This window comes from Orycteropus afer, unplaced genomic scaffold (genome assembly GCF_000298275.1).
Source record: "Orycteropus afer afer isolate SDZICR_OR568_19922 unplaced genomic scaffold, OryAfe1.0 scaffold00015, whole genome shotgun sequence".
NCBI classification, from domain to species: domain Eukaryota; kingdom Metazoa; phylum Chordata; class Mammalia; order Tubulidentata; family Orycteropodidae; genus Orycteropus; species Orycteropus afer.
In genome coordinates this window covers 8,920,038-8,930,872 of record NW_006921602.1, presented here as the reverse complement: position 1 = coordinate 8,930,872, position 10,835 = coordinate 8,920,038, and positions in this window count along the sequence as shown.

Sequence of the window (10,835 nt, the reverse complement as noted above, 5' to 3'; positions counted from 1 at the left end):
AGGCCCAGTGACTCACTCCTTCAAGTGCTTGCTTGTGGCTAAGAAGTTATCCTAACTTTGTCTTCTATTAGGTCTACAATGTATATGGACATGTTTATAGCATATACATATACATAGGTGGGAATATTATCTGCCAGACCTATGTATAGTCATGAGGATATTCCCATTTGCCTACCCACACCCAATCTTCTTGTCTGCCTACCTATGTTTCCACCCATCTGATCTGTCATTCATCTGACAGCTGTGTAGTATTTTATTTCATTGAACATGTGCCATGTGTATGGGAACATATTTAATGGATTACATAGTTTATAAAAATGAGAATACTAACTTCTTGGCACTTGACTGCTAACCAGAAGGCTGGCAGTTCAAATCCACCAGCCACTCTTCGGAAGGAAGGTTGGGCAATCCACTTCCGTAGAGATATTGCCTCAGAAACCCAAGGAGGGGTTGCTATGAGTCAGGTCCGACTTGATGGCATATAACAACAGCAACAACTTCTTGAGGAGGTTGAAGAACCCCAGGAGTTGTGTGCTGAGGAATGAAGGAAGAAGCAAGTGACTATCGCATTTGGGGTAGAGGAGAAATTTGGGCTCCCTCCCTATGGTTCTCATTAGAAGACCGTAACCTGGCAACCAACAGGTAAGGCAGCCTCCCAGAATACTCAGCACTGTGAGCAACTCTCACATGTGATCGCTCATCTTCTGGGGAAGCCGTTTCTCTTGCCACCCACTTCCATGTCTTGTTAAGGGTTATGCATTCACCTGAAATGCCTTGTCTCCATTTTTCACTTGCTGAGTGCTGAGTCCTGCTCAGCTTTCAAGGCCCAGCACAAGTCTTATCTCATGTTTCCCCTTTGTTCCCCTATCCCTGAGTCAGAAGTCTCCCTTATGCCATATTGTTGTTGTTGTTAGGTGCTTTTGAGTTGGTTCCAACTCATAGCAACCCTATGTGCAACAATGAAACACTGCCCACTCCTGAGCTGTCCTCACAGTCATTGCTATATTTGAGTCCATTGCAGCAGCCACTGTGTCAATCCACCCCTTTCACAGTCTTCCCCTTTTCTGCTGATCCTCTACTTTACCAAGCATGATATCCTTCTCCAGGACTGGTCCTTCCTGATAACATGGTTCAAGTACAAGAGATGAAGCCATCCTCTCTTCTAAGGAACATTCTGGCTGTACTTCTTCCAAGACAGATTTGTCTTCTGGCAGTCCATGGTATATTCAATATTCTTTGCTAACACCACAATTCATATGCATTAATTCTTCTTCGGTCTTCCTTATTCATTGTCCAGCTTTTGCATGCATATGAGGCAACTGAAAATACCATGTCACTTCAAAGTGACTTTGCATCCCTGGTCCTCTCTTCTGCAGGGGGCATTGTGCATCTGCCTGCTGGATGCTGACATGCTTGTGTGAGTGTGTGTGTGAGTGTGGGGTATGTTAGTATAAGTGCATGTGTGAATGTGTATAGTGTGTGTGTGTGTAAGTACATATGTGAGTGTATATGGTATGTGAATGTATATGTGTGTGTAGGGTGTGTGAATGTGTGTATGTGAATGTATGTTAGGGTATATGTGTGTGGGAGTATGTATGGCATTTGTGAGTGTGGGGTGTGTGAGTATATGTAAGTGCATGTGTGAATATGTATGGTGTATATAAGTGTGGTGTTTGTAGCTGTGGGATATGTGAATGAGAGTGAGTGGTTGTGGATGTGGGGTATGTGACTGGGCATGTGGGATCAGGGGAATGTGAGTTTGTATGGTATATGTGAGTGTATCTGTCAGTGTACAGCAGTGAGGGGGCTTGAGTGTATGTTAGTCTGGAAGTATGTGCAGGAGTGTGTGTCTATCTGCTGAGAGAGGCTCCTCTCCCCAACTTGACCTTGGCCTCTGAGGCAGGGCCTCTCAGAAATCAAGAGAGGCTTCAAGCAACTTTTATTTTCTTTTGTCTATTTATATATTTTTAAATTTTATTTTGAAAGAGTTTCAAACAGTATTTTTCTGCACACTTGGAGAGTGAGTGGACTATGTCATGCCCCTTTACCTCCAAATGCTTCAGTGTGCATTTCCTAAGAAAGAGGACATTCTCTTACAGAACAACAGTGCAATGATCAGAATCAGGAAACTTAACAATGACATGCTACTACTCTCTAGTCCAGGGGTCAACGAACTTTCTCTGTAAAGGGCCAGGTGGTGTTGTGTTGTTATGTGCCATTGAGTCGGACTCGACTCATAGCGACCCCTCCTTGGGTTGCCGAGGCGGTATCACTATGGAAGTAGATTGCCCAACTTTCCTTCGGAGGAGTGGCTAGTGGGTTTGAACCGTCAGCCTTCTGGTTAGCAGTCAAGTGCCTTAGGCACTATGCTACCAGAGCTCCCAAAGGGCCAGGTAGTAAACATTTTCAGCTTTGTGGGCCATAGAGTATCAATTACTATCCAACTCTGCGGCTGTGGTGTCAAAAGCAGCCAGAGATAAGGTATAACTGAAAGAGCATGGCGGTGTCCCAATAAAAGTTTACTTATGAAAACAGGCTGCGGGCCAGTTTAATTTGGCCAATTGTCCCTATGTTGTCTTTCCATAGTAATAGTTTGTCCTGATATCTGTATGTATCTAAATGTTTGCCTTGGATAAATTAATGTTCTTAATCTCCCAAGTACAACAGAAAATAACTGCTATTCACAAGATGATCACTCACAGGGCGTACAAATGCATGAATGCATGATGCAGCCTGGCAGTGTAGTCCTGTGAAGAGCGTGGATTTCATATTGTGTGTTTTCCCCATGGTGAAATCCTAAATGCAGCTCTGTGACAATCTGAATAATTTTATTTGAAGTTTACAGCAAAAGTCTAAATCAGAGGTCTCACACCAAATGGCTCTGCTAGCCTCAACTGAGATCTTAGACCTCTCCTCAAGGACAGGGACCAAGTCTGATTCCTCACAGAGCATTGCTTGGCCCAGGGGACAGATAGATCTGGGGCAGCCTCACTGTGTGGCCTGGGGCAAATCATCTATCCCCTGTGAGCCTCCTGTTCCCACTTGCTTGGGAGGCTCCTTCAAACTCAGTAGGGGAACCACCTAGTTCAGGCCCTGGGCCACAACTGAAAAAAAAAAAAAAATTGCCACATAGTCAGTTCTGACTCATGGCAACCCCATGTGTTTCCGAGTAGAACCATACTCCATAGAGTTTTCAATGACTGATTCTTTTGAAAGTAGATCAACAGGCCTTTCTTCCAAGGCACCTCTGGGTGGACTCGAACTGCCAACCTTTCAGTTAGCAGTGGAGGCCATTAACTGTTTGCACTTCCCAAGGACTCCAGGGCTTAGTAGCAGATGTTACAAAAAGTCCCAAAGAACCAGGTCATGGAGGCAGCTGAGTTAAGGGTCACAGGAATGTCTGCTCTAAAGGCTGTGGAGGCTGAATGAGCTCAACTATGGGAGCCCAAGAAGTCAGGAAGTGTGTCCAGGGAATTCCGGCTCCACTGAGCATCCTCAGGCCCCTGCTGCCCAAGACTTTTGCTTGTTTCTCTCCTGGTGTTAGAATAAAGGACTGCTTACCCCAAGCCTGGACCCCTCTTCCACCACCTGTAAGAGCTCCCAACACATGTTGGCCACAACCAGCTACCCTGAGGGAACAAGTAGTTGGATCTGTGGGCTCAGGACCATAGTCGCAGGGGACATCAAGCTCAATTGGCATAACATACTACACAAAACATTGTTCCACATACTACACAAAACATTTTTCCAAGCCCTGCTTTGGCGAGTAGTGACTGAGATCTTAAAAGCTTGCAAGTAGCCATCTAGATGCAACAATGGGTCTCTCATCCAGAGCAAAGAAGAATGAAGAAAACCAAAGATTCATGGAAACAATTAGTCCAAGTGACTGGTACACTATGTGATCCTCAGCCTATATGACTGTGAGACCAGAAGAACTAGATGGTGCCTGTCTACCACTGTCAACCACTCGGAGGGGGATCTATGTAGGAGATCCTGGATATTGTGGGAGAACAATGTGCAACAAAACTCAAAACCATCAAAATAAAGGGCGGGTGGGCAGGTTTGCTGGTCTGATAGAGCCTGATGCAACCACTGAGACTATAGTCCCTAGCTGCCCTTCAGGTCGGAAATTGAACCCACTCCTGTGGCTTCTAGCCAAACAAAAGACAGACATATGAGGTGAACATTTATATTAGGTAGATACACTCCTTGGAGAGAACAATCATGGGAGAATAGAAGGGCTGTGTATGCACAGGAAGACAGCTCAGGGGGTAGGAGTGCATGGAGGGAAGGACACAGGGAAGAGGTAACTATCTGGAGGAAGTGGGAGGGGAGCTATTGCATTGTGGTAAATTGTAGTCAATGTCATGAGACAAAGTGTACGTGAGCTGCTGTATATAAACTTTCACCCAAATCACAATTAAAAAAAAAAAAAGAACCTTGGTTGGGGGGGGGGTAGAAAGCTCCCAACACAGGAAGCAGTGAGAATGCTGTGCCTACCGGGACCTCTTTCCATGGAGAAGGGATTGGAACATATGCAGAGTGAGACTCATGCTATGGGATCTTGGAAAACTTCCTCTTCTTACAGGTGAAGAGATGGAGGCTCAGAGAAATAATTGTTTGCCTGAGGTTTGCTTTAAGTCCAACTCACCCATGAGGTCCAGCCCTAAGGCTCTGCTCACATATGCTCCCTGCCCAAAGCTATTGGTAAAAGGAGCTAAGCTCCATCCCCAACTGCCACTGACAGCTCACTGCTCTGTGGCCTTGGTTAAGTCTGGCTCATCTAGGGGCCTCTCAGTGTGACCTGAGAACAAAGCCATGGGAGATGTGGCCACAGAGCTCAGGGCTCAGCTGGGTGGTCCGTGCCTGGGATAGACAGGCAATAATTAGCAGAGAGCTGCTCTGGAATGTTAAGTACCCAACTCTGGAATGCAGCTCCTGCAGGCAGCAAATCTCTTTGCCATCAAACAGGCCATGGAGATAAAGATCAGTGTGGGCAGGCACTGGGGGGGGGTTGTTTTAGACTCATTACCAACAGACAACACATTTCTCTGTGTCTCAGGGTCCCCCTCCATTTCAATCTGTCCTTAGAGCTCTTCTCAGAACAAGGCTTGGCATGTGTGACATTAGCTTCTAAGATGGTTGCAATGATCCCTACCTCCTAATCTTGAAATGCCTTGTGTGATCCTCTGCTCCTGGAGTGTGTCTGGGCCTAGGGATTCACTTCTAACAAATGGAAGACAGCAAAAGCAATAGGATGTCACTTTTGAGATTAAGCCACAAAAAAAAGAACGCGGTTTCTGTGTTGCCATGTTGTTAGCTGCCCAATGGAGGGACCCACGTGGTGAAGACCTGAAGGAGGCCTCCATCCAACAGCCTTCAAGGAACTGAATGCTGCCAACAACCACGAGTGTGAACATGGAAGCGGATCTGTCCCCACTCGAGCTGTCAGATGGCGGCAGTCCTGGTAGGCAGCTTGACTGAAGCCTTTGAGACACCATGAGGCAGAGGTTCCCCTTAGGCCATGTCCATTCCTGACCCACAGAAACTGTGAGATAATACATGTTAGTTGTTTTAAGCTGCTAACTTTTGGGATAATTTGTTCTGCAGAAATAGATAACCTATCAATTGAATACACTTGGTCCCTTTTCCATGACTCTTTCCCTTGTCGTCCCTGGGAGGGCAGCCCATTTCATAGACATGGAAAATGAGACTCAGGAGGTCCTGGAACTTGCCCAAGATCATACAGCTAGAGAGCAGTGAAGCTGGGGTGAAACCCAAGTCCAGGCTCTTTTTACACCAACCTTTTGGAAAATAAGGGCTGTCTAACCTCTTTTGATGACTTGAGGCACTTATTGATGAAGATTGAAGAATATAGTCTGCAGTATGGATTACATCTCAGTATAAAGAAAACAAAAATCCTCACAACTGGACCAATAAGCAGCATCACAATAAATGGAGAAAAGATTGAGGTTGTCAAAGACTTCACATTACTTGGTTCTACAATTGATGCCAGTGGAAGCAGCAGTCAGGACATTAGACGAGGTGTAGCAGTGGGCAGGTCAGCCATGAAGGAACTCTTTCAAGTGCTGAGGAGCAAGGATGTCTCCTTGAGGACTAAGGTGTGCCTGACACAAGCCATGATATTTACAATTGCCTCATATGCATGTGAGAGCTGGACAATGAATAAGGAAGACTGAAGAAGAGTTGATGCTTTTGAGTTGTGGTGCTGGCGAAGAATGCTGAAAGTACCATGGACTGCCAAAAGAACTAACTAACAGATCTATCCTGGAGGAAGTGCAGCCGAAGTGCTCCTTGGAAGCGAGAATGGCCAGACTACGTCTCACCTATTTTGGTCATGTTGTCAGAAGGGACCATTTCCTGGAGAAAGATGTCATGCTTGGTAAGGTGGATGGTCAGTGAAGGAGGGGAAAGCCTGCAACGAGATGCATTGACATGGTGGCTGCAACAATAGGCTCAAGTACAGCAAGGATCATGGAGCTGGCACGGGATCGGGTGGTATTTTGTTCTGCTGTGCATGGGGTCGCTATGAGTTGGAAATGACTCAACAGCACCTAACAACAACAACATCTTATGGAACCCCAAATTTGGCAAGGCATTTTAACCTGCATCATTCCCCTTAAGCTTTAAAGTCAGGCCAATATTCTAATCTCATTTGCTAGATGAGGAAACTGAGGCCCAAAGGGGACATGGACCCACCCAGTAATACAGAGTATTATGTGCAAAGCCATGGTTGAAATCTAGGGTCCTGAGTTCAGGGCTCAGGATCTTGACCACATATAAGACTGCCTCCTCCCACTCCCACCCTCAAGACTTGCTCGGACAGAATCCTGTGGAATGGAGATCCAAGAAGGCAGACATTAGTGATTCTGGCATCTATTGCCTGGTTTCCTCAGGGCTCAGGGCTTGGTAAGTATCCTTAGAAATGGCACGTTTGTCCTCCAAGGTCTGTTCTTTGGAGCCTGGGCCCAGCCCTACAGAAGTCTAAATGGTCATGGGGTCCAGAGAGGAGGCCTGTCAGTCCTGTTGTTCATAGCCAGCTAGTTCTGAGGCTCCTCAGCCTCAGGCCAGAGGAAGACCTACTTGACTGTTCGCAGACATCCCAGATAGATGAGCTGGAATTTCCAGTCAGAACAAGAAAACAAAATACAACAGAAAGACAATGTGAGGGATTTACATTTTTAAAAGAAAAATATGAAACAGAGGAGGAACAGGGCTTAGACTCAGTGCTCACTCCACTGTCAGTCTCTATATCTTCTCCTTCTCCGTTCTTTTCCTGCCAGACACTGCCAGGGGTCCCCACTGCAGAATGAAGTTCAATCATTTTTCCTAGAATTCAAGGCTCTCTACCAGCTGGCCCCAACCCACTGTGCAGGATTAACTTCCAGGCCTCTCCTATAAGGACCCTCTATTCCAACCTCTGAACATACCATCAGGTCTTTGCTTAGGCTGTTTGCCTCAACTTAAATACCAGCTCTCTTCCTTTTCTACCTATTAAATCTTACTTAATCAGCCCTTGTGACAGTGGTACACTAGGATTGATGTCACTCAGTGTGGTAACTCATGAAGTTACCACCACTCCTTCATGGACCTCCTCACGTACCAGATCATACAGAATCCTTAGTAATGTTTATTATCAATTTTGATCATAGAATAACATGTGATAAATATAGTTGTAAGTTGCTTAACTGTAATGTTTCTTAGATTATATATATGAATACTAACAACAAAATTGTTTTGTAAAATCTTTCTACCTTGAATTATGACATACTAGTAACTGAGCACCAAAACCAAACCAAACTCACTGCTGTCGAGTCAGATCCGACTCATAGCGACCCCTCCTCAGGTTTCCAAGGTGGTATCACTGCAGAAGTAGATTGTCCAACTTTCCTTCCGAGGAGTGGCTGGTGGGTTTGAACCACTAGCCTTCTGGTTAGTAGTCAAGTGCCTTAGGCACTACACCACCAGAGCTCCCATACTGAGCAGAACCCTTTATTTATTTTTCTCCTTCTTTTCCTTTAATTACTACTTCATTCTCAAAAAAGTTATTGACAAAGGTTCACAAATACTAATTAGCACAATATTGCAGCTAAAACACCAGAAATTTTGGCAGAAACACTGGCAGCAACAAAAACAACAGTGCATGCTGTAGTGCATGCAGATGAAACCACGTGATTAGAAGCATTATTGTAATTGGCTAATAATGACAGCTGTAACCTGAGCACATTCTATTCCCTGCCATCCAGCCGTTTCCAACTCATAGCCACGACCCCCATTGGGTTGCCAAGGTGGTAAATCTTTATGGAAGTAGATTGCCTCATCTTCCTTCCATGGAGTGTCTGGTGGGTTTGAACCACCAACTTTCTGGTTAGCAGTCAAATGGAAGTTTCAAAAAGTAAATTAGAGTAGGGTTTTGGCCTTGGAGGTACATTGATACATGTAAGCTGGGCTTATGAAAAATATTTTGTAGTAACTATAGGGATATTGGGACACCAGAGGACCAACATTCGAACTGAGGAAATGCAGGACAAATGAGAGGGCATAAATATGAGGGGCACAGGGGGAAGGTTGCAGAGTACGGAGGGGAGGAGACTGGGTTAGGGTTGGACATGGCAAATAGGGAATGCAACTAAATGTACGCGTTATGTTGAATGTAAAACAAGCTCTTAAAATAAAAATAAAAATAAATAATTTATGATAAAACACTTTTCAAAAATTTTATAGAGTCATTTTGGTGTCTCTCTCTGACAGTGTTACTCCATGCAGTCTGCAACCCCTTAGTGATGCCACTGCCTGGTGGCACAACGGTTAAGTGCTCAGCTGCTAACTGAAAGGTTGGTGGCTCAAATCCACCCAGAGGCTCCGCTGGAGAAAGATCTGGTGATTTGCTCTCGTAAAGATTACAGCCTAGAAAAACCCTATGGGACAATTTTACTCTGTCACATGGGGTCACTATGAATTGAAATTGATTCAATGATGCCCAACAACAACAAATCTTACCCTTCAAGGTTGCATCTTTAGGACTCCTGATTGCAAGTGACAGAAATCCAAATATGTCAGTTGGGTCCTCCAGGAAACAGACTCTGAAATGGAATTAGAAATGCAAGAGGTTTATTGAAGAGTAACACCTTGAATGATAAAAAGGAAAGGAAGCAGGATTGGGCAGGGAAAGACTTTAGACCACGAAGCATGGCAAAGTCTAGGGCAGCTCAGCAGAGAGCCTCAGTTTCAGAGCAAGAATTGCTCGTTAGAGGAGTCCTGCCAGCACTGGGCAGAGTGGCCAGTCCTTCTCTCCCTCAGCCATTGAGGGCTGGCCCCAAAAAGCACTGGTTCAAAAACGCCATCAAAATAAAATACTGTTGTGTATCAAAGAACATTATCAAGAAAGTGAAAAGCTTGGAAGGGGATCTATGTAGGAGATCCTTGATAGAGAGGGAGAACAATGTGGAACAAAACTCAAAATCATTTGGAGAAAAAAGAAAAAGGTAGGGACCAGGTTTGCTGGTCTGATAGAGCCTGATAGAACCACTGAGACTATGGCCCCTAGCTGCCCTTCAGATCTGGAATTAAACCCACACCTGTGGTTTCCAGCCAAACAAAAATACATGTGAGTTAACCATTTACCTCAAGTAGATACACTCTTTGGAGAGAACAATCATGGGAGAAAGAAGGGCTGCTTATGCACAGGGAGATAGCTCAGTGAGCAGGAGTGTATGGAGGAATGGACACTGGGAAGAGGTAACTATGGGGAGGAATTGGGAGGGGAACTGTTGCATTGTAGTAAACTGTGGTCCATGACATGAGACAAAGTATATGTGAACTGCTGTATGGAAAGTGAATTTGCTCTGTAAATCTTCACCCAAATCACAATTAAGAAAAAAAAAGTGAAAAGACAACCTACAGAATGTGAGAAAATATTTGGAAATCATATCTCTAATAAGGGTTTAGTATCCATAATATATAGAGAACTCCCATAACTCAGCAACAAAAAGACAACTCAATCAGAAAATGAGCAAAGGACTTGAATAGACATTACTCCAAAGAAGATACACAAATGGCCATTAAGTACAGGTATACTTTGGAGATAGTGTGCGTTAGGTTCCAGATCACCACAGTAAAGCAAATATAGCAATAAAGTGAGTCATACAAATTTTTTGGTTTTCCAGTACATAGAAAAGTTATGCTTACACTATACAGTAGTCTATTGAGTGTGCAATAGCGTTATGAAAAAAGTTGGAAATATTGTGAGAATTACAGAATGTGACACAGAGACATAAAGTGAGCACATGCTGTTGGGAAAATGACACCAATAGATTTGCTTGATGCAGGGTTGCCACACACCTTCAATTTGTGAAAAACAAAATACCTGTGAAGCACAATAAAGCAAAAGCACAATAAAATGAGGTGTGCCTCTATATGAAAATGTGCTTAACACAATTAGCCACTGTTGTTGTATGCCATCAAGTCAATTTCAACTCATAGCAACTATAGGATAGAACAGAACTGCCCCTTGACATTTTCTAGGCTGTAATCTTTACAGGAGCAGATTACCAGGTCTTTTCTCCCATGGAGCAGCTGCTGAGTTCAAACAGCCAACCTTTCTGTTAGCAGCCAAGTGCTTAACCATTATAACACCAGGGCTTCCTCATTATGCATTCCAAACCCACTGCAGTCAAGTTGATTTTGACTTGCAGTAACCCTGTAGGACAGAACAGAACTGCCCCATAGGATTTCTAAGGCTATAAGTCTTTATGGTAGCAGATTGCCAGATCTTTCTCCCGTGGAGTAGCTGATGGGTTCAAACAGGTGGCCTT